General features: G+C 50.4%; 14 non-coding genes and 12 pseudogenes across 14 annotated transcripts; all 26 read right to left on the reverse strand.

Moving 5' to 3' along the window:
• Positions 1 to 4123: 4123 nt before the first annotated feature.
• Positions 4124 to 4242, reverse strand: LOC148826816 (5S ribosomal RNA; annotated as a pseudogene).
• Positions 4243 to 4779: 537 nt separating this feature from the next.
• Positions 4780 to 4898, reverse strand: LOC148826817 (5S ribosomal RNA; annotated as a pseudogene).
• Positions 4899 to 5435: 537 nt separating this feature from the next.
• On the reverse strand, positions 5436 to 5554 carry LOC148826818 (5S ribosomal RNA; annotated as a pseudogene).
• Positions 5555 to 6010: 456 nt separating this feature from the next.
• Positions 6011 to 6129, reverse strand: LOC148826819 (5S ribosomal RNA). The gene has a single exon (XR_016092919.1). It is a non-coding gene; the product is annotated as a 5S ribosomal RNA (ribosomal RNA).
• A 537-nt stretch (positions 6130 to 6666) lies between these two features.
• LOC148826820 (5S ribosomal RNA) lies at positions 6667 to 6785 on the reverse strand. Its single transcript, XR_016091990.1, has one exon. It is a non-coding gene; the product is annotated as a 5S ribosomal RNA (ribosomal RNA).
• A 537-nt stretch (positions 6786 to 7322) lies between these two features.
• On the reverse strand, positions 7323 to 7441 carry LOC148826821 (5S ribosomal RNA; annotated as a pseudogene).
• A 456-nt stretch (positions 7442 to 7897) lies between these two features.
• Positions 7898 to 8016, reverse strand: LOC148826822 (5S ribosomal RNA). Its single transcript, XR_016092920.1, has one exon. It is a non-coding gene; the product is annotated as a 5S ribosomal RNA (ribosomal RNA).
• Positions 8017 to 8553: 537 nt separating this feature from the next.
• LOC148826823 (5S ribosomal RNA) lies at positions 8554 to 8672 on the reverse strand. Its single transcript, XR_016091991.1, has one exon. It is a non-coding gene; the product is annotated as a 5S ribosomal RNA (ribosomal RNA).
• A 537-nt stretch (positions 8673 to 9209) lies between these two features.
• Positions 9210 to 9328, reverse strand: LOC148826824 (5S ribosomal RNA). The gene has a single exon (XR_016093191.1). It is a non-coding gene; the product is annotated as a 5S ribosomal RNA (ribosomal RNA).
• Positions 9329 to 9865: 537 nt separating this feature from the next.
• Positions 9866 to 9984, reverse strand: LOC148826825 (5S ribosomal RNA). The gene has a single exon (XR_016091994.1). It is a non-coding gene; the product is annotated as a 5S ribosomal RNA (ribosomal RNA).
• Positions 9985 to 10521: 537 nt separating this feature from the next.
• Positions 10522 to 10640, reverse strand: LOC148826826 (5S ribosomal RNA). Its single transcript, XR_016093240.1, has one exon. It is a non-coding gene; the product is annotated as a 5S ribosomal RNA (ribosomal RNA).
• Positions 10641 to 11178: 538 nt separating this feature from the next.
• LOC148826827 (5S ribosomal RNA) lies at positions 11179 to 11297 on the reverse strand (annotated as a pseudogene).
• A 537-nt stretch (positions 11298 to 11834) lies between these two features.
• LOC148826828 (5S ribosomal RNA) lies at positions 11835 to 11953 on the reverse strand. The gene has a single exon (XR_016091995.1). It is a non-coding gene; the product is annotated as a 5S ribosomal RNA (ribosomal RNA).
• A 537-nt stretch (positions 11954 to 12490) lies between these two features.
• LOC148826829 (5S ribosomal RNA) lies at positions 12491 to 12609 on the reverse strand (annotated as a pseudogene).
• A 538-nt stretch (positions 12610 to 13147) lies between these two features.
• On the reverse strand, positions 13148 to 13266 carry LOC148826830 (5S ribosomal RNA; annotated as a pseudogene).
• Positions 13267 to 13803: 537 nt separating this feature from the next.
• On the reverse strand, positions 13804 to 13922 carry LOC148826831 (5S ribosomal RNA). Its single transcript, XR_016091996.1, has one exon. It is a non-coding gene; the product is annotated as a 5S ribosomal RNA (ribosomal RNA).
• A 537-nt stretch (positions 13923 to 14459) lies between these two features.
• LOC148826832 (5S ribosomal RNA) lies at positions 14460 to 14578 on the reverse strand. Its single transcript, XR_016092922.1, has one exon. It is a non-coding gene; the product is annotated as a 5S ribosomal RNA (ribosomal RNA).
• Positions 14579 to 15115: 537 nt separating this feature from the next.
• On the reverse strand, positions 15116 to 15234 carry LOC148826833 (5S ribosomal RNA). Its single transcript, XR_016091997.1, has one exon. It is a non-coding gene; the product is annotated as a 5S ribosomal RNA (ribosomal RNA).
• Positions 15235 to 15771: 537 nt separating this feature from the next.
• Positions 15772 to 15890, reverse strand: LOC148826834 (5S ribosomal RNA). Its single transcript, XR_016091998.1, has one exon. It is a non-coding gene; the product is annotated as a 5S ribosomal RNA (ribosomal RNA).
• A 537-nt stretch (positions 15891 to 16427) lies between these two features.
• On the reverse strand, positions 16428 to 16546 carry LOC148826835 (5S ribosomal RNA; annotated as a pseudogene).
• Positions 16547 to 17083: 537 nt separating this feature from the next.
• LOC148826836 (5S ribosomal RNA) lies at positions 17084 to 17202 on the reverse strand. The gene has a single exon (XR_016091999.1). It is a non-coding gene; the product is annotated as a 5S ribosomal RNA (ribosomal RNA).
• A 538-nt stretch (positions 17203 to 17740) lies between these two features.
• Positions 17741 to 17859, reverse strand: LOC148826837 (5S ribosomal RNA; annotated as a pseudogene).
• A 538-nt stretch (positions 17860 to 18397) lies between these two features.
• On the reverse strand, positions 18398 to 18516 carry LOC148826838 (5S ribosomal RNA; annotated as a pseudogene).
• A 537-nt stretch (positions 18517 to 19053) lies between these two features.
• LOC148826839 (5S ribosomal RNA) lies at positions 19054 to 19172 on the reverse strand. Its single transcript, XR_016092000.1, has one exon. It is a non-coding gene; the product is annotated as a 5S ribosomal RNA (ribosomal RNA).
• Positions 19173 to 19709: 537 nt separating this feature from the next.
• LOC148826840 (5S ribosomal RNA) lies at positions 19710 to 19828 on the reverse strand (annotated as a pseudogene).
• Positions 19829 to 20366: 538 nt separating this feature from the next.
• Positions 20367 to 20485, reverse strand: LOC148826841 (5S ribosomal RNA; annotated as a pseudogene).
• Positions 20486 to 20892: the final 407 nt, after the last annotated feature.

The following is a 20892-nucleotide window of genomic DNA, read 5'->3' on the forward strand; positions in this document are numbered from 1 at the left end:
CCTTCTTCAGGTGTGAGAAAGACAGGGCAGATTACAAAGATTAAATAGCACAGAAGAACAAAAGCTGGGAGAGGGGAGGAGGCAGGAGCAGCAGAGAGGCCACACAGGAAGTGGAAAATGGAGAGAGGTGAAGAAAGGTGTGAAGTCAAAACCTGCAAGAGAATAGAGAAGATTACATTAAAATAAGTCAGTCATTGAGAGATCCTGGCTATTTGAGGTGAAAAGAAAAACTATGGGCTTGGAGAAATCTTTAACCTTCCCAGCCCTAATATGTTCTCTGAAGCATTCTCCTAGTCTCCTTTCGGTTTCCCAAATGTAGATAGCTGGGCATTTTTTGCAAGAGATACAGTAAATGAGATACAGGATGTTGTCAGGGTTATCTGGAATTGTCCTGTGATGCCCTGAATGTCGTTAGATATGTATTTGCCAGTGATGCAGCGAGTGCTATTGCAGGGGAAGGTGCTGAGTGTGAGGGAGCTGTGAACAAGAAGCTTATGTGGTGGTCAGCGATAAGAGATGATTGGGCGGTCGGAAAAAAGAGTACCAATGGAGGGATCGTCCTGTAAAATGTAGTCATTGTTAATGATTGTCCTGGGGATAGAAATTGGGTTAGGGTGGTAGGGAAGCACCGAGGGAATGCAGTTGTGAGACTAGGAGTTCCTGATTGAGTTGATGATCCGAGGGCTGTTTTTGACCCGGGAGTAGAATAAAGCGACACCTTTCATCAAACATTTTGACAGGTACCAAGCCCCCTTTTTCAGCCAATGGGAGGCCGCCATGGGCAGATGTCCTGCCCCCTTATCGGCCAATGGTGCAATGTTATGGGCGGATGTCCCGCCCCCTCGAGAGCCAATGGTGTGTCATAATGAGTGTTGTTGTCCCGCCTTCCACCCCTAGCAGCTCCAGGCCTCAGGGTCCAAATGCCCACCACCGCATCCCCTTCGATTTATAAATAAGTGTGTGAAAGAGCATATTAGCAACGAGGGATGGAAGGTGATTATGTCTGCTGCAGGTTTGAATGCAATCTATTATAACCCTAGGGAATCGGAGGTGTGGGAAGTCTGGTGAGTGCCGCGAGTTTCTGGGATGTGAGCGCACGCACGCACGCACACACGCACACTGACTGACTGACTGACTGAGTAAAGTGTCACAGAAAGAACTCGCAGGACAAATAGCATGTGAAATGTGAACCACTTTATTTCATCAGTAGGTTTTAAATTACAGAAACATCCCAGTATACACTTTTAAACTTTTCACACACATTACAGACTACTGCTTGCAATCGCCAATTAAATGCTGGTGCAGAAAATTAGTTGTAGCTATCGCCCCAAGATTGTTGAGAAACTCAGCAGCATCTGAAAAAGCATTCATAACGCCCTTTCTCTCGCCATTTCTATAGCAGTGAACACCGAACTGGGCGACCCTAACAGAGCAAATAAATTAGCCTGAGTGATCAGAGGGACGGTGTTACCACAGGTTCTATGTAAAATACGTTGTAGTTTTGGAATACACACCGCTGAATCCGCCAGGCTTGTTTCTGATCTGAAAACATCAGAATCGCAGTAATTTCACTCATGTTCTTTACATGCACATCTATCTCTTTAACAAATTCAAGGACATTAGCATTCAGTTAATTGATTTTCATTTCAAGCTTTGCAGAAAGAAGAGTGTAAAGCACTTTTTGTAAGAATTCTTATATATACATTCGGAATTCTTCATTCTTCTCACGATGGCACACCTGTGTCTGTAAAATGGAGTGAAAGCTCTATTCACATTGCGAGTATTTCACAGCCCTGGTTTTACATAGATCTTTTTTCTTTTCTGTAAAAATATTTATAAATAAGTATAAAATAAGTTTTGCAATGCACCAAAAGTCACGTGTAGTATTTTTCCATCTACCTTTACAAGTTAGGAGCGTACATACTCATATGGCGAGCGGTCGTCAATTATTTTTCTCAGCAAGTGCTTTATACTCCGCTCAGTATCATCTGTAAAAGTATAGGCACCCAGGCCACTGGCGATGTACAGAACAGCCGATAAAATTCAGGCTAAACTGAGACACTTATACATTTCTAATGCGGCAAACAACACATCTTTGTACTGTAACATGACTAGGGGAAGGGTCATTCATAACAGGTATTTTCGGAATGACCTACTTAAAATACTAGATATGGACCTTAGCAAAATGGCTGCCAAAAAGAATCAGATGACCAGTAAATGGAAAGGGTCTACCCTGAGAAACAATGAGACACAGCTGAGCCGCATCAGGAACCGAAATATAAGTGCCCCGGAGGCAGTGAACAGGGCGGAAGCCGATAAGGTGAATGCGGTTTGGAGGAAAAGAGAGGAAAGAGGTGTATGTTAAAGATCGGGCTAAGGAATAACGGACTACTGAAAGGAGAAAAGGTTTATGGTTTTTGGATTACGGACACTGGATAAGGATACATCGCGGATTGGCTTTATTACGGACTTTTGGAACTCGGATCGGATCAGGATTAAGGGAACGGATTACGGACTGTATTTGGAAGATAGTTGGAGGAAGAAAAGCCACGAAACTCAGGAAAGAAAAGTGTGGTGTGAGTAATACTTTCATTTACATAAACTTTCCCCCGGAAACACCACAGTACTCATCCGTGCACCGGACAACCAGGCATGTGTGACCCCATTGACCTGGATGATTAATCAAACAGGCCGCGCATTCATCAACCACAACCCCCTTTAAACAATGGTTGAAGGTGCAACATACCACCGACTTTACAGTCTGATCCATAGCATCGGGCTCATTAGAGCCATCGTTAGCTAAACTAGGTTGAACATCATCATTAATCACATTTTGGCAAACACACATGAACAGACACGAAACATTCAAGCTTGATGGTAGTTTGAAGATTGATGCGTCGACCTCTTCGTTATTCTATTAAAGGAAAAAAGAAAAGGAAGGCTTAACAAAATAAATAGGCATGCTTTTTACCTAAAATATTTACAATTGTAATGCCTCTTTTGTGTTAGAGTTTTTCGTTTGCTTCGAACTTGCTGTGGTTTATTATTTACCATTTGTAGCAACTCTTCATCAGTCGTTGATGGACCCCCAACACCTGAATCACCGTCAGAGTTCACATGACAGCCACTGTCACACACCACTGAGTGCTGGGTCAGCTTTTGCTAAAAAGAAGACAAAGTGTTGAAAACGAAATACGCTAAACACAGATTGAAACGACAATTCCACTATCAGAAAAAATATTTTAGCAACCTACTTCTTCAGTTTGCATAGCAGAGGAATCCGATGATTCACTACTCAAAGAAGCCATCTTCGCAGCAGTCAATATCGGGGCCTGACAGCTCAGGTGTCACACTTCAAAACCGGCAAGTCGGCTAATTTAAGCATAAACTCCAAATTTGTAACCATGCCTACATAGTTCAAGACAGTTTTCAAATGGTTGTGATGTTTTAGAACGCCCCACCATATTCCCCCGCCCCAAAATCACACGTGTTTTATCGAGAGTGAAAAGTAATCACATTGAATTAAAATATGTAAGCTTATTTCAATGACAAATTCTCAACAACTTTTCAAAAGTTTGAAATGATATTCCACGTACCGTGAACGTAAAGTCTTTAAACCTTAAAAATATTAACATGCAACCCAAGCCTCAAATGATGTGTTTCTCTAGAAAAGAAATTACATTGAATCAAAAAATGTAAAACTTATTTTATCTTTTGAGAAGAGCGTTGTAGGGCAGGTCTTTATATTTTAGTGGATAGGTCATAAAAGTGTTAAAATAATTGAAAAAAGACACATTTAGCAGCGATAAATTATAAGCACGAGCAAAAATTGATATTTATAACGCTTATAGATTTTAACAATATAACAGACTTTAATAAAATGTTTACTTTTAAATTAAATATTACATCAGAACATGTCCACACCCAGGCACCTGCCGTTAAAGGTTATGGGATGTAGAAATACAGTATATAAGGTTCATGATGAGAATTAAAAACGCTCATGCTAATACACAAGCACCTGTGTCTCACCAAAGCTGACAAATAAAAAGCCAAAAACCCGCACTGCACGTGTGAACAGGAGAATGAGCGAGTGAGCGAAGATAGGGTGCCTCCTGCAATTAAAGGCTTACAGCACCTGGTATTCCCAGGCGGACTCCCATCCAAGTAGTAACCAGGCCCATCCCTGTTTAGCTTCCGAGATCAGACGAGATCAGGAGTGCTCAAGGGGGTGTGGCCATAAGCAAGAGGAAGGCTCGCTGGCACCATTCTTATAGAGAGGACAGCTCCGTCACCTCTTTTACGACGCTGCTTTTGTTCCTTTGCGTTTTTCTCTTCTTCCCACGTTCTCTCTCTTCACTGCCTTCGTCCCCGCTCTATTTCACATCAGCCTTTCACTCTTGCTTCCTTCCAATGAGGACGGAGCTGCGGGAGAAAGGGCGCTATAGAGGATCGCTGTGGAGAGCTGCTGCTGTGCTTTGACATCTGAGCTCTGTGGAAAACGATCTCAATACAATTATGAAAAACGCGACTCCCCGAACGCCAGCCGAACAAGTCTCCACAGCCGAAGCGCTGTGTCTCTTTTCAGCTGGCGATAAACCTTTCCTCGATCCTTTGCGGACTTGTAAAACTGTTCATGATCAGAATAAAAAACGCTCACGCTAAAACACAAGCACCCGTGTCTCGCCAACGCTGACAAATAAACAGACGGACAAGCCGCACTGCACGTGTGAACAGGGGAATGAGCGAGCGAGCGGGGATAGGGCGCCTCCTGCGCTTAAAAGCTTACAGCACCTGGTACTCCCAGGCGGTCTCCCATCCAAGTACTAAGCAGGCCCATCCCTGTTTAGCTTCCGAGATCAGACGAGATCAGGCGTGCTCAAGGGGGTGTGGCCGTAAACGAGAGCAAGGCTCGCTGGCACCCTTCTTATAGAGAGGACAGCTCCGTCACCTCTTTTACGACGCTGCTTTTTTTCCCTTGCGTTTTTCTCTTCTTCCCACGTTCTCTCTCTTCACTGCCTTCGTCCCCGCTCTATTTCACTTCAGCCTTTCACTCTTGCTTCCTTCCAATGAGGACGGAGCTGCGGGAGAAAGGGCGCTATAGAGGATCGCTGTGGAGAGCTGCTGCTGTGCTTTGACATCTGAGCTCTGTGGAAAACGATCTCAATACAATTCTGAAAAACGCGACTCCCCGAACGCCAGCCGAACAAGTCTCCACAGCCGAAGCGCTGTGTCTCTTTTCAGCTGGCGATAAACCTTTCCTCGATCCTTTGCGGACTTGTAAAACTGTTCATGATCAGAATAAAAAACGCTCACGCTAATACACAAGCACCCGTGTCTCGCCAAAGCTGACAAATAAACAGACGGACAAGCCGCACTGCACGTGTGAACAGGGGAATGAGCGAGCGAGCGGGGATAGGGCGCCTCCTGCGCTTAAAAGCTTACAGCACCTGGTATTCCCAGGCCGTCTCCCATCCAAGTACTAACCAGGCCCATCCCTGTTTAGCTTCCGAGATCACACGAGATCAGGCGTGCTCAAGGGGGTGTGGCCGTAAGCGAGAGCAAGGCTCGCTGGCACCCTTCTTATAGAGAGGACAGCTCCGTCACCTCTTTTCCGACGCTGCTTTTTTCTTGCTTCCTTCCAATGAGGACGGAGCTGCGGGAGAAAGGGCGCTATAGAGGATCGCTGTGGAGAGCTGCTGCTGTGCTTTGACATCTGAGCTCTGTGGAAAACGATCTCAATACAATTCTGAAAAACGCGACTCCCCGAACGCCAGCCGAACAAGTCTCCACAGCCGAAGCGCTGTGTCTCTTTTCAGCTGGCGATAAACCTTTCCTCGATCCTTTGCGGACTTGTAAAACTGTTCATGATCAGAATAAAAAACGCTCACGCTAATACACAAGCACCCGTGTCTCGCCAAAGCTGACAAATAAACAGACGGACAAGCCGCACTGCACGTGTGAACAGGGGAATGAGCGAGCGAGCGGGGATAGGGCGCCTCCTGCGCTTAAAAGCTTACAGCACCTGGTATTCCCAGGCGGTCTCCCATCCAAGTACTAACCAGGCCCATCCCTGTTTAGCTTCCGAGATCAGACGAGATCAGGCGTGCTCAAGGGGGTGTGGCCGCAAGCGAGAGCAAGGCTCGCTGGCACCCTTCTTATAGAGAGGACAGCTCCGTCACCTCTTTTACGACGCTGCTTTTTTTCCCTTGCGTTTTTCTCTTCTTCCCACGTTCTCTCTCTTCACTGCCTTCGTCCCCGCTCTATTTCACTTCAGCCTTTCACTCTTGCTTCCTTCCAATGAGGACGGAGCTGCGGGAGAAAGGGCGCTATAGAGGATCGCTGTGGAGAGCTGCTGCTGTGCTTTGACATCTGAGCTCTGTGGAAAACGATCTCAATACAATTCTGAAAAACGCGACTCCCCGAACGCCAGCCGAACAAGTCTCCACAGCCGAAGCGCTGTGTCTCTTTTCAGCTGGCGATAAACCTTTCCTCGATCCTTTGCGGACTTGTAAAACTGTTCATGATCAGAATAAAAAACGCTCACGCTAATACACAAGCACCCGTGTCTCGCCAAAGCTGACAAATAAACAGACGGACAAGCCGCACTGCACGTGTGAACAGGGGAATGAGCGAGCGAGCGGGGATAGGGCGCCTCCTGCGCTTAAAAGCTTACAGCACCTGGTATTCCCAGGCGGTCTCCCATCCAAGTACTAACCAGGCCCATCCCTGTTTAGCTTCCGAGATCAGACGAGATCAGGCGTGCTCAAGGGGGTGTGGCCGTAAGCAAGAGCAAGGCTAGCTGGCACCCTTCTTATAGAGAGGACAGCTCCGTCACCTCTTTTACGACGCTGCTTTTTTTCCCTTGCGTTTTTCTCTTCTTCCCACGTTCTCTCTCTTCACTGCCTTCGTCCCCGCTCTATTTCACTTCAGCCTTTCACTCTTGCTTCCTTCCAATGAGGACGGAGCTGCGGGAGAAAGGGCGCTATAGAGGATCGCTGTGGAGAGCTGCTGCTGTGCTTTGACATCTGAGCTCTGTGGAAAACGATCTCAATACAATTCTGAAAAACGCGACTCCCCGAACGCCAGCCGAACAAGTCTCCACAGCCGAAGCGCTGTGTCTCTTTTCAGCTGGCGATAAACCTTTCCTCGATCCTTTGCGGACTTGTAAAACTGTTCATGATCAGAATAAAAAACGCTCACGCTAATACACAAGCACCCGTGTCTCGCCAAAGCTGACAAATAAACAGACGGACAAGCCGCACTGCACGTGTGAACAGGGGAATGAGCGAGCGAGCGGGGATAGGGCGCCTCCTGCGCTTAAAAGCTTACAGCACCTGGTATTCCCAGGCCGTCTCCCATCCAAGTACTAACCAGGCCCATCCCTGTTTAGCTTCCGAGATCACACGAGATCAGGCGTGCTCAAGGGGGTGTGGCCGTAAGCGAGAGCAAGGCTCGCTGGCACCCTTCTTATAGAGAGGACAGCTCCGTCACCTCTTTTCCGACGCTGCTTTTTTCTTGCTTCCTTCCAATGAGGACGGAGCTGCGGGAGAAAGGGCGCTATAGAGGATCGCTGTGGAGAGCTGCTGCTGTGCTTTGACATCTGAGCTCTGTGGAAAACGATCTCAATACAATTCTGAAAAACGCGACTCCCCGAACGCCAGCCGAACAAGTCTCCACAGCCGAAGCGCTGTGTCTCTTTTCAGCTGGCGATAAACCTTTCCTCGATCCTTTGCGGACTTGTAAAACTGTTCATGATCAGAATAAAAAACGCTCACGCTAATACACAAGCACCCGTGTCTCGCCAAAGCTGACAAATAAACAGACGGACAAGCCGCACTGCACGTGTGAACAGGGGAATGAGCGAGCGAGAGGGGATAGGGCGCCTCCTGCGCTTAAAAGCTTACAGCACCTGGTATTCCCAGGCGGTCTCCCATCCAAGTACTAACCAGGCCCATCCCTGTTTAGCTTCCGAGATCAGACGAGATCAGGCGTGCTCAAGGGGGTGTGGCCGCAAGCGAGAGCAAGGCTCGCTGGCACCCTTCTTATAGAGAGGACAGCTCCGTCACCTCTTTTACGACGCTGCTTTTTTTCCCTTGCGTTTTTCTCTTCTTCCCACGTTCTCTCTCTTCACTGCCTTCGTCCCCGCTCTATTTCACTTCAGCCTTTCACTCTTGCTTCCTTCCAATGAGGACGGAGCTGCGGGAGAAAGGGCGCTATAGAGGATCGCTGTGGAGAGCTGCTGCTGTGCTTTGACATCTGAGCTCTGTGGAAAACGATCTCAATACAATTCTGAAAAACGCGACTCCCCGAACGCCAGCCGAACAAGTCTCCACAGCCGAAGCGCTGTGTCTCTTTTCAGCTGGCGATAAACCTTTCCTCGATCCTTTGCGGACTTGTAAAACTGTTCATGATCAGAATAAAAAACGCTCACGCTAATACACAAGCACCCGTGTCTCGCCAAAGCTGACAAATAAACAGACGGACAAGCCGCACTGCACGTGTGAACAGGGGAATGAGCGAGCGAGCGGGGATAGGGCGCCTCCTGCGCTTAAAAGCTTACAGCACCTGGTATTCCCAGGCGGTCTCCCATCCAAGTACTAACCAGGCCCATCCCTGTTTAGCTTCCGAGATCAGACGAGATCAGGCGTGCTCAAGGGGGTGTGGCCGTAAGCGAGAGCAAGGCTCGCTGGCACCCTTCTTATAGAGAGGACAGCTCCGTCACCTCTTTTACGACGCTGCTTTTTTTCCCTTGCGTTTTTCTCTTCTTCCCACGTTCTCTCTCTTCACTGCCTTCGTCCCCGCTCTATTTCACTTCAGCCTTTCACTCTTGCTTCCTTCCAATGAGGACGGAGCTGCGGGAGAAAGGGCGCTATAGAGGATCGCTGTGGAGAGCTGCTGCTGTGCTTTGACATCTGAGCTCTGTGGAAAACGATCTCAATACAATTCTGAAAAACGTGACTCCCCGAACGCCAGCCGAACAAGTCTCCACAGCCGAAGCGCTGTGTCTCTTTTCAGCTGGCGATAAACCTTTCCTCGATCCTTTGCGGACTTGTAAAACTGTTCATGATCAGAATAAAAAACGCTCACGCTAATACACAAGCACCCGTGTCTCGCCAAAGCTGACAAATAAACAGACGGACAAGCCGCACTGCACGTGTGAACAGGTTAATGAGCGAGCGAGCGGGGATAGGGCGCCTCCTGCGCTTAAAAGCTTGCAGCACCTGGTATTCCCAGGCGGTCTCCCATCCAAGTACTAACCAGGCCCATCCCTGTTTAGCTTCCGAGATCAGACGAGATCAGGCGTGCTCAAGGGGGTGTGGCCGCAAGCGAGAGCAAGGCTCGCTGGCACCCTTCTTATAGAGAGGACAGCTCCGTCACCTCTTTTACGACGCTGCTTTTTTTCCCTTGCGTTTTTCTCTTCTTCCCACGTTCTCTCTCTTCACTGCCTTCGTCCCCGCTCTATTTCACTTCAGCCTTTCACTCTTGCTTCCTTCCAATGAGGACGGAGCTGCGGGAGAAAGGGCGCTATAGAGGATCGCTGTGGAGAGCTGCTGCTGTGCTTTGACATCTGAGCTCTGTGGAAAACGATCTCAATACAATTCTGAAAAACGCGACTTCCCGAACGCCAGCCGAACAAGTCTCCACAGCCGAAGCGCTGTGTCTCTTTTCAGCTGGCGATAAACCTTTCCTCGATCCTTTGCGGACTTGTAAAACTGTTCATGATCAGAATAAAAAACGCTCACGCTAATACACAAGCACCCGTGTCTCGCCAAAGCTGACAAATAAACAGACGGACAAGCCGCACTGCACGTGTGAACAGGGGAATGAGCGAGCGAGCGGGGATAGGGCGCCTCCTGCGCTTAAAAGCTTACAGCACCTGGTATTCCCAGGCGGTCTCCCATCCAAGTACTAACCAGGCCCATCCCTGTTTAGCTTCCGAGATCAGACGAGATCAGGCGTGCTCAAGGGGGTGTGGCCGTAAGCCAGAGCAAGGCTCGCTGGCACCCTTCTCATAGAGAGGACAGCTCCGTCACCTCTTTTACGACGCTGCTTTTTTTCCCTTGCGTTTTTCTCTTCTTCCCACGTTCTCTCTCTTCACTGCCTTCGTCCCCGCTCTATTTCACTTCAGCCTTTCACTCTTGCTTCCTTCCAATGAGGACGGAGCTGCGGGAGAAAGGGCGCTATAGAGGATCGCTGTGGAGAGCTGCTGCTGTGCTTTGACATCTGAGCTCTGTGGAAAACGATCTCAATACAATTCTGAAAAACGCGACTCCCCGAACGCCAGCCGAACAAGTCTCCACAGCCGAAGCGCTGTGTCTCTTTTCAGCTGGCGATAAACCTTTCCTCGATCCTTTGCGGACTTGTAAAACTGTTCATGATCAGAATAAAAAACGCTCACGCTAATACACAAGCACCCGTGTCTCGCCAAAGCTGACAAATAAACAGACGGACAAGCCGCACTGCACGTGTGAACAGGGGAATGAGCGAGCGAGCGGGGATAGGGCGCCTCCTGCGCTTAAAAGCTTACAGCACCTGGTATTCCCAGGCGGTCTCCCATCCAAGTACTAACCAGGCCCATCCCTGTTTAGCTTCCGAGATCAGATGAGATCAGGCGTGCTCAAGGGGGTGTGGCCGTAAGCGAGAGCAAGGCTCGCTGGCACCCTTCTTATAGAGAGGACAGCTCCGTCACCTCTTTTACGACGCTGCTTTTTTTCCCTTGCGTTTTTCTCTTCTTCCCACGTTCTCTCTCTTCACTGCCTTCGTCCCCGCTCTATTTCACTTCAGCCTTTCACTCTTGCTTCCTTCCAATGAGGACGGAGCTGCGGGAGAAAGGGCGCTATAGAGGATCGCTGTGGAGAGCTGCTGCTGTGCTTTGACATCTGAGCTCTGTGGAAAACGATCTCAATACAATTCTGAAATTACGCGACTCCCCGAACGCCAGCCGAACAAGTCTCCACAGCCGAAGCGCTGTGTCTCTTTTCAGCTGGCGATAAACCTTTCCTCGATCCTTTGCGGACTTGTAAAACTGTTCATGATCAGAATAAAAAACGCTCACGCTAATACACAAGCACCCGTGTCTCGCCAAAGCTGACAAATAAACAGACGGACAAGCCGCACTGCACGTGTGAACAGGGGAATGAGCGAGCGAGCGGGGATAGGGCGCCTCCTGCGCTTAAAAGCTTACAGCACCTGGTATTCCCAGGCGGTCTCCCATCCAAGTACTAACCAGGCCCATCCCTGTTTAGCTTCCAAGATCAGACGAGATCAGGCGTGCTCAAGGGGGTGTGGCCGTAAGGAAGAGCAAGGCTCGCTGGCACCCTTCTTATAGAGAGGACAGCTCCGTCACCTCTTTTACGACGCTGCTTTTTTTCCCTTGCGTTTTTCTCTTCTTCCCACGTTCTCTCTCTTCACTGCCTTCGTCCCCGCTCTATTTCACTTCAGCCTTTCACTCTTGCTTCCTTCCAATGAGGACGGAGCTGCGGGAGAAAGGGCGCTATAGAGGATCGCTGTGGAGAGCTGCTGCTGTGCTTTGACATCTGAGCTCTGTGGAAAACGATCTCAATACAATTCTGAAAAACGCGACCCCCCGAACGCCAGCCGAACAAGTCTCCACAGCCGAAGCGCTGTGTCTCTTTTCAGCTGGCGATAAACCTTTCCTCGATCCTTTGCGGACTTGTAAAACTGTTCATGATCAGAATAAAAAACGCTCACGCTAATACACAAGCACCCGTGTCTCGCCAAAGCTGACAAATAAACAGACGGACAAGCCGCACTGCACGTGTGAACAGGGGAATGAGCGAGCGAGCGGGGATAGGGCGCCTCCTGCGCTTAAAAGCTTACAGCACCTGGTATTCCCAGGCGGTCTCCCATCCAAGTACTAACCAGGCCCATCCCTGTTTAGCTTCCGAGATCAGACGAGATCAGGCGTGCTCAAGGGGGTGTGGCCGTAAGCGAGAGCAAGGCTCGATGGCACCCTTCTTATAGAGAGGACAGCTCCGTCACCTCTTTTACGACGCTGCTTTTTTTCCCTTGCGTTTTTCTCTTCTTCCCACGTTCTCTCTCTTCACTGCCTTCGTCCCCGCTCTATTTCACTTCAGCCTTTCACTCTTGCTTCCTTCCAATGAGGACGGAGCTGCGGGAGAAAGGGCGCTATAGAGGATCGCTGTGGAGAGCTGCTGCTGTGCTTTGACATCTGAGCTCTGTGGAAAACGATCTCAATACAATTCTGAAAAACGCGACTCCCCGAACGCCAGCCGAACAAGTCTCCACAGCCGAAGCGCTGTGTCTCTTTTCAGCTGGCGATAAACCTTTCCTCGATCCTTTGCGGACTTGTAAAACTGTTCATGATCAGAATAAAAAACGCTCACGCTAATACACAAGCACCCGTGTCTCGCCAAAGCTGACAAATAAACAGACGGACAAGCCGCACTGCACGTGTGAACAGGGGAATGAGCGAGCGAGCGGGGATAGGGCGCCTCCTGCGCTTAAAAGCTTACAGCACCTGGTATTCCCAGGCGGTCTCCCATCCAAGTACTAACCAGGCCCATCCCTGTTTAGCTTCCGAGATCAGACGAGATCAGGCGTGCTCAAGGGGGTGTGGCAGTAAGCGAGAGCAAGGCTCGCTGGCACCCTTCTTATAGAGAGGACAGCTCCGTCACCTCTTTTACGACGCTGCTTTTTTTCCCTTGCGTTTTTCTCTTCTTCCCACGTTCTCTCTCTTCACTGCCTTCGTCCCCGCTCTATTTCACTTCAGCCTTTCACTCTTGCTTCCTTCCAATGAGGACGGAGCTGCGGGAGAAAGGGCGCTATAGAGGATCGCTGTGGAGAGCTGCTGCTGTGCTTTGACATCTGAGCTCTGTGGAAAACGATCTCAATACAATTCTGAAATTACGCGACTCCCCGAACGCCAGCCGAACAAGTCTCCACAGCCGAAGCGCTGTGTCTCTTTTCAGCTGGCGATAAACCTTTCCTCGATCCTTTGCGGACTTGTAAAACTGTTCATGATCAGAATAAAAAACGCTCACGCTAATACACAAGCACCCGTGTCTCGCCAAAGCTGACAAATAAACAGACGGACAAGCCGCACTGCACGTGTGAACAGGGGAATGAGCGAGCGAGCGGGGATAGGGCGCCTCCTGCGCTTAAAAGCTTACAGCACCTGGTATTCCCAGGCGGTCTCCCATCCAAGTACTAACCAGGCCCATCCCTGTTTAGCTTCCAAGATCAGAGGAGATCAGGCGTGCTCAAGGGGGTGTGGCCGTAAGGAAGAGCAAGGCTCGCTGGCACCCTTCTTATAGAGAGGACAGCTCCGTCACCTCTTTTACGACGCTGCTTTTTTTCCCTTGCGTTTTTCTCTTCTTCCCACGTTCTCTCTCTTCACTGCCTTCGTCCCCGCTCTATTTCACTTCAGCCTTTCACTCTTGCTTCCTTCCAATGAGGACGGAGCTGCGGGAGAAAGGGCGCTATAGAGGATCGCTGTGGAGAGCTGCTGCTGTGCTTTGACATCTGAGCTCTGTGGAAAACGATCTCAATACAATTCTGAAAAACGCGACCCCCCGAACGCCAGCCGAACAAGTCTCCACAGCCGAAGCGCTGTGTCTCTTTTCAGCTGGCGATAAACCTTTCCTCGATCCTTTGCGGACTTGTAAAACTGTTCATGATCAGAATAAAAAACGCTCACGCTAATACACAAGCACCCGTGTCTCGCCAAAGCTGACAAATAAACAGACGGACAAGCCGCACTGCACGTGTGAACAGGGGAATGAGCGAGCGAGCGGGGATAGGGCGCCTCCTGCGCTTAAAAGCTTACAGCACCTGGTATTCCCAGGCGGTCTCCCATCCAAGTACTAACCAGGCCCATCCCTGTTTAGCTTCCGAGATCAGACGAGATCAGGCGTGCTCAAGGGGGTGTGGCCGTAAGCGAGAGCAAGGCTCGCTGGCACCCTTCTTATAGAGAGGACAGCTCCGTCACCTCTTTTACGACGCTGCTTTTTTTCCCTTGCGTTTTTCTCTTCTTCCCACGTTCTCTCTCTTCACTGCCTTCGTCCCCGCTCTATTTCACTTCAGCCTTTCACTCTTGCTTCCTTCCAATGAGGACGGAGCTGCGGGAGAAAGGGCGCTATAGAGGATCGCTGTGGAGAGCTGCTGCTGTGCTTTGACATCTGAGCTCTGTGGAAAACGATCTCAATACAATTCTGAAAAACGCGACTCCCCGAACGCCAGCCGAACAAGTCTCCACAGCCGAAGCGCTGTGTCTCTTTTCAGCTGGCGATAAACCTTTCCTCGATCCTTTGCGGACTTGTAAAACTGTTCATGATCAGAATAAAAAACGCTCACGCTAATACACAAGCACCCGTGTCTCGCCAAAGCTGACAAATAAACAGACGGACAAGCCGCACTGCACGTGTGAACAGGGGAATGAGCGAGCGAGCGGGGATAGGGCGCCTCCTGCGCTTAAAAGCTTACAGCACCTGGTATTCCCAGGCGGTCTCCCATCCAAGTACTAACCAGGCCCATCCCTGTTTAGCTTCCGAGATCAGACGAGATCAGGCGTGCTCAAGGGGGTGTGGCCGCAAGCGAGAGCCAGGCTCGCTGGCACCCTTCTTATAGAGAGGACAGCTCCGTCACCTCTTTTACGACGCTGCTTTTTTTCCCTTGCGTTTTTCTCTTCTTCCCACGTTCTCTCTCTTCACTGCCTTCGTCCCCGCTCTATTTCACTTCAGCCTTTCACTCTTGCTTCCTTCCAATGAGGACGGAGCTGCGGGAGAAAGGGCGCTATAGAGGATCGCTGTGGAGAGCTGCTGCTGTGCTTTGACATCTGAGCTCTGTGGAAAACGATCTCAATACAATTCTGAAAAACGCGACTCCCCGAACGCCAGCCGAACAAGTCTCCACAGCCGAAGCGCTGTGTCTCTTTTCAGCTGGCGATAAACCTTTCCTCGATCCTTTGCGGACTTGTAAAACTGTTCATGATCAGAATAAAAAACGCTCACGCTAATACACAAGCACCCGTGTCTCGCCAAAGCTGACAAATAAACAGACGGACAAGCCGCACTGCACGTGTGAACAGGGGAATGAGCGAGCGAGCGGGGATAGGGCGCCTCCTGCGCTTAAAAGCTTACAGCACCTGGTATTCCCAGGCGGTCTCCCATCCAAGTACTAACCAGGCCCATCCCTGTTTAGCTTCCGAGATCAGACGAGATCAGGCGTGCTCAAGGGGGTGTGGCCGTAAGCGAGAGCAAGGCTCGCTGGCACCCTTCTTATAGAGAGGACAGCTCCGTCACCTCTTTTACGACGCTGCTTTTTTTCCCTTGCGTTTTTCTCTTCTTCCCACGTTCTCTCTCTTCACTGCCTTCGTCCCCGCTCTATTTCACTTCAGCCTTTCACTCTTGCTTCCTTCCAATGAGGACGGAGCTGCGGGAGAAAGGGCGCTATAGAGGATCGCTGTGGAGAGCTGCTGCTGTGCTTTGACATCTGAGCTCTGTGGAAAACGATCTCAATACAATTCTGAAAAACGCGACTCCCCGAACGCCAGCCGAACAAGTCTCCACAGCCGAAGCGCTGTGTCTCTTTTCAGCTGGCGATAAACCTTTCCTCGATCCTTTGCGGACTTGTAAAACTGTTCATGATCAGAATAAAAAACGCTCACGCTAATACACAAGCACCCGTGTCTCGCCAAAGCTGACAAATAAACAGACGGACAAGCCGCACTGCACGTGTGAACAGGGGAATGAGCGAGCGAGCGGGGATAGGGCGCCTCCTGCGCTTAAAAGCTTACAGCACCTGGTATTCCCAGGCGGTCTCCCATCCAAGTACTAACCAGGCCCATCCCTGTTTAGCTTCCGAGATCAGACGAGATCAGGCGTGCTCAAGGGGGTGTGGCCGTAAGCGAGAGCAAGGCTCGCTGGCACCCTTCTTATAGAGAGGACAGCTCCGTCACCTCTTTTACGACGCTGCTTTTTTTCCCTTGCGTTTTTCTCTTCTTCCCACGTTCTCTCTCTTCACTGCCTTCGTCCCCGCTCTATTTCACTTCAGCCTTTCACTCTTGCTTCCTACCAATGAGGACGGAGCTGCGGGAGAAAGGGCGCTATAGAGGATCGCTGTGGAGAGCTGCTGCTGTGCTTTGACATCTGAGCTCTGTGGGAAACGATCTCAATACAATTCTGAAAAACGCGACTCCCCGAACGCCAGCCGAACAAGTCTCCACAGCCGAAGCGCTGTGTCTCTTTTCAGCTGGCGATAAACCTTTCCTCGATCCTTTGCGGACTTGTAAAACTGTTCATGATCAGAATAAAAAACGCTCACGCTAATACACAAGCACCCGTGTCTCGCCAAAGCTGACAAATAAACAGACGGACAAGCCGCACTGCACGTGTGAACAGGGGAATGAGCGAGCGAGCGGGGATAGGGCGCCTCCTGCGCTTAAAAGCTTACAGCACCTGGTATTCCCAGGCGGTCTCCCATCCAAGTACTAACCAGGCCCATCCCTGTTTAGCTTCCGAGATCAGACGAGATCAGGCGTGCTCAAGGGGGTGTGGCCGGAAGCGAGAGCAAGGCTCGCTGGCACCCTTCTTATAGAGAGGACAGCTCCGTCACCTCTTTTACGACGCTGCTTTTTTTCCCTTGCGTTTTTCTCTTCTTCCCACGTTCTCTCTCTTCACTGCCTTCGTCCCCGCTCTATTTCACTTCAGCCTTTCACTCTTGCTTCCTTCCAATGAGGACGGAGCTGCGGGAGAAAGGGCGCTATAGAGGATCGCTGTGGAGAGCTGCTGCTGTGCTTTGACATCTGAGCTCTGTGGAAAACGATCTCAATACAATTCTGAAAAACGCGACTCCCCGAACGCCAGCCGAACAAGTCTCCACAGACGAAGCGCTGTGTCTCTTTTCAGCTGGCGATAAACCTTTCCTCGATCCTTTGCGGACTTGTAAAACTGTTCATGATCAGAATAAAAAACGCTCACGCTAATACACAAGCACCCGTGTCTCGCCAAAGCTGACAAATAAACAGACGGACAAGCCGCACTGCACGTGTGAACAGGGGAATGAGCGAGCGAGCGGGGATAGGGCGCCTCCTGCGCTTAAAAGCTTACAGCACCTGGTATTCCCAGGCGGTCTCCCATCCAAGTACTAACCAGGCCCATCCCTGTTTAGCTTCCGAGATCAGACGAGATCAGGCGTGCTCAAGGGGGTGTGGCCGTAAGCAAGAGCAAGGCTCGCTGGCACCCTTCTTATAGAGAGGACAGCTCCGTCACCTCTTTTACGACGCTGCTTTTTTTCCCTTGCGTTTTTCTCTTCTTCCCACGTTCTCTCTCTTCACTGCCTTCGTCCCCGCTCTATTTCACTTCAGCCTTTCACTCTTGCTTCCTTCCAATGAGGACGGAGCTGCGGGAGAAAGGGCGCTATAGAGGATCGCTGTGGAGAGCTGCTGCTGTGCTTTGACATCTGAGCTCTGTGGAAAACGATCTCAATACAATTCTGAAATTACGCGACTCCCCGAACGCCAGCCGAACAAGTCTCCACAGCCGAAGCGCTGTGTCTCTTTTCAGCTGGCGATAAACCTTTCCTCGATCCTTTGCGGACTTGTAAAACTGTTCATGATCAGAATAAAAAACGCTCACGCTAATACACAAGCACCCGTGTCTCGCCAAAGCTGACAAATAAACAGACGGACAAGCCGCACTGCACGTGTGAACAGGGGAATGAGCGAGCGAGCGGGGATAGGGCGCCTCCTGCGCTTAAAAGCTTACAGCACCTGGTATTCCCAGGCGGTCTCCCATCCAAGTACTAACCAGGCCCATCCCTGTTTAGCTTCCGAGATCAGACGAGATCAGGCGTGCTCAAGGGGGTGTGGCCGTAAGGAAGAGCAAGGCTCGCTGGCACCCTTCTTATAGAGAGGACAGCTCCGTCACCTCTTTTACGACGCTGCTTTTTTTCCCTTGCGTTTTTCTCTTCTTCCCACGTTCTCTCTCTTCACTGCCTTCGTCCCCGCTCTATTTCACTTCAGCCTTTCACTCTTGCTTCCTTCCAATGAGGACGGAGCTGCGGGAGAAAGGGCGCTATAGAGGATCGCTGTGGAGAGCTGCTGCTGTGCTTTGACATCTGAGCTCTGTGGAAAACGATCTCAATACAATTCTGAAATTACGCGACTCCCCGAACGCCAGCCGAACAAGTCTCCACAGCCGAAGCGCTGTGTCTCTTTTCAGCTGGCGATAAACCTTTCCTCGATCCTTTGCGGACTTGTAAAACTGTTCATGATCAGAATAAAAAACGCTCACGCTAATACACAAGCACCCGTGTCTCGCCAAAGCTGACAAATAAACAGACGGACAAGCCGCACTGCACGTGTGAACAGGGGAATGAGCGAGCGAGCGGGGATAGGGCGCCTCCTGCGCTTAAAAGCTTACAGCACCTGGTATTCCCAGGCGGTCTCCCATCGAAGTACTAACCAGGCCCATCCCTGTTTAGCTTCCGAGATCAGACGAGATCAGGCGTGCTCAAGGGGGTGTGGCCGTAAGGAAGAGCAAGGCTCGCTGGCACCCTTCTTATAGAGAGGACAGCTCCGTCACCTCTTTTACGACGCTGCTTTTTTTCCCTTGCGTTTTTCTCTTCTTCCCACGTTCTCTCTCTTCACTGCCTTCGTCCCCGCTCTATTTCACTTCAGCCTTTCACTCTTGCTTCCTTCCAATGAGGACGGAGCTGCGGGAGAAAGGGCGCTATAGAGGATCGCTGTGGAGAGCTGCTGCTGTGCTTTGACATCTGAGCTCTGTGGAAAACGATCTCAATACAATTCTGAAAAACGCGACTCCCCGAACGCCAGCCGAACAAGTCTCCACAGCCGAAGCGCTGTGTCTCTTTTCAGCTGGCGATAAACCTTTCCTCGATCCTTTGCGGACTTGTAAAACTGTTCATGATCAGAATAAAAAACGCTCACGCTAATACACAAGCACCCGTGTCTCGCCAAAGCTGACAAATAAACAGACGGACAAGCCGCACTGCACGTGTGAACAGGGGAATGAGCGAGCGAGCGGGGATAGGGCGCCTCCTGCGCTTAAAAGCTTACAGCACCTGGTATTCCCAGGCGGTCTCCCATCCAAGTACTAACCAGGCCCATCCCTGTTTAGCTTCCGAGATCAGACGAGATCAGGCGTGCTCAAGGGGGTGTGGCCGTAAGCGAGAGCAAGGCTCGCTGGCACCCTTCTTATAGAGAGGACAGCTCCGTCACCTCTTTTACGACGCTGCTTTTTTTCCCTTGCGTTTTTCTCTTCTTCCCACGTTCTCTCTCTTCACTGCCTTCGTCCCCGCTCTATTTCACTTCAGCCTTTCACTCTTGCTTCCTTCCAATGAGGACGGAGCTGCGGGAGAAAGGGCGCTATAGAGGATCGCTGTGGAGAGCTGCTGCTGTGCTTTGACATCTGAGCTCTGTGGAAAACGATCTCAATACAATTCTGAAAAACGCGACTCCCCGAACGCCAGCCGAACAAGTCTCCACAGCCGAAGCGCTGTGTCTCTTTTCAGCTGGCGATAAACCTTTCCTCGATCCTTTGCGGACTTGTAAAACTGTTCATGATCAGAATAAAAAACGCTCACGCTAATACACAAGCACCCGTGTCTCGCCAAAGCTGACAAATAAACAGACGGACAAGCCGCACTGCACGTGTGAACAGGGGAATGAGCGAGCGAGCGGGGATAGGGCGCCTCCTGCGCTTAAAAGCTTACAGCACCTGGTATTCCCAGGCGGTCTCCCATCCAAGAACTAACCAGGCCCATCCCTGTTTAGCTTCCGAGATCAGACGAGATCAGGCGTGCTCAAGGGGGTGTGGCCGTAAGCAAGAGCAAGGCTCGCTGGCACCCTTCTTATAGAGAGGACAGCTCCGTCACCTCTTTTACGACGCTGCTTTTTTTCCCTTGCGTTTTTCTCTTCTTCCCACGTTCTCTCTCTTCACTGCCTTCGTCCCCGCTCTATTTCACTTCAGCCTTTCACTCTTGCTTCCTTCCAATGAGGACGGAGCTGCGGGAGAAAGGGCGCTATAGAGGATCGCTGTGGAGAGCTGCTGCTGTGCTTTGACATCTGAGCTCTGTGGAAAACGATCTCAATACAATTCTGAAATTACGCGACTCCCCGAACGCCAGCCGAACAAGTCTCCACAGCCGAAGCGCTGTGTCTCTTTTCAGCTGGCGATAAACCTTTCCTCGATCCTTTGCGGACTTGTAAAACTGTTCATGATCAGAATAAAAAACGCTCACGCTAATACACAAGCACCCGTGTCTCGCCAAAGCTGACAAATAAACAGACGGACAAGCCGCACTGCACGTGTGAACAGGGGAATGAGCGAGCGAGCGGGGATAGGGCGCCTCCTGCGCTTAAAAGCTTACAGCACCTGGTATTCCCAGGCGGTCTCCCATCCAAGTACTAACCAGGCCCATCCCTGTTTAGCTTCCGAGATCAGACGAGATCAGGCGTGCTCAAGGGGGTGTGGCCGTAAGGAAGAGCAAGGCTCGCTGGCACCCTTCTTATAGAGAGGACAGCTCCGTCACCTCTTTTACGACGCTGCTTTTTTTCCCTTGCGTTTTTCTCTTCTTCCCACGTTCTCTCTCTTCACTGCCTTCGTCCCCGCTCTATTTCACTTCAGCCTTTCACTCTTGCTTCCTTCCAATGAGGACGGAGCTGCGGGAGAAAGGGCGCTATAGAGGATCGCTGTGGAGAGCTGCTGCTGTGCTTTGACATCTGAGCTCTGTGGAAAACGATCTCAATACAATTCTGAAAAACGCGACCCCCCGAACGCCAGCCGAACAAGTCTCCACAGCCGAAGCGCTGTGTCTCTTTTCAGCTGGCGATAAACCTTTCCTCGATCCTTTGCGGACTTGTAAAACTGTTCATGATCAGAATAAAAA

The sequence above is a fragment of the Atractosteus spatula genome, chromosome 10, assembly GCF_055471065.1.
Source record: "Atractosteus spatula isolate fAtrSpa1 chromosome 10, fAtrSpa1.hap1, whole genome shotgun sequence".
NCBI lineage: Eukaryota > Metazoa > Chordata > Actinopteri > Semionotiformes > Lepisosteidae > Atractosteus > Atractosteus spatula.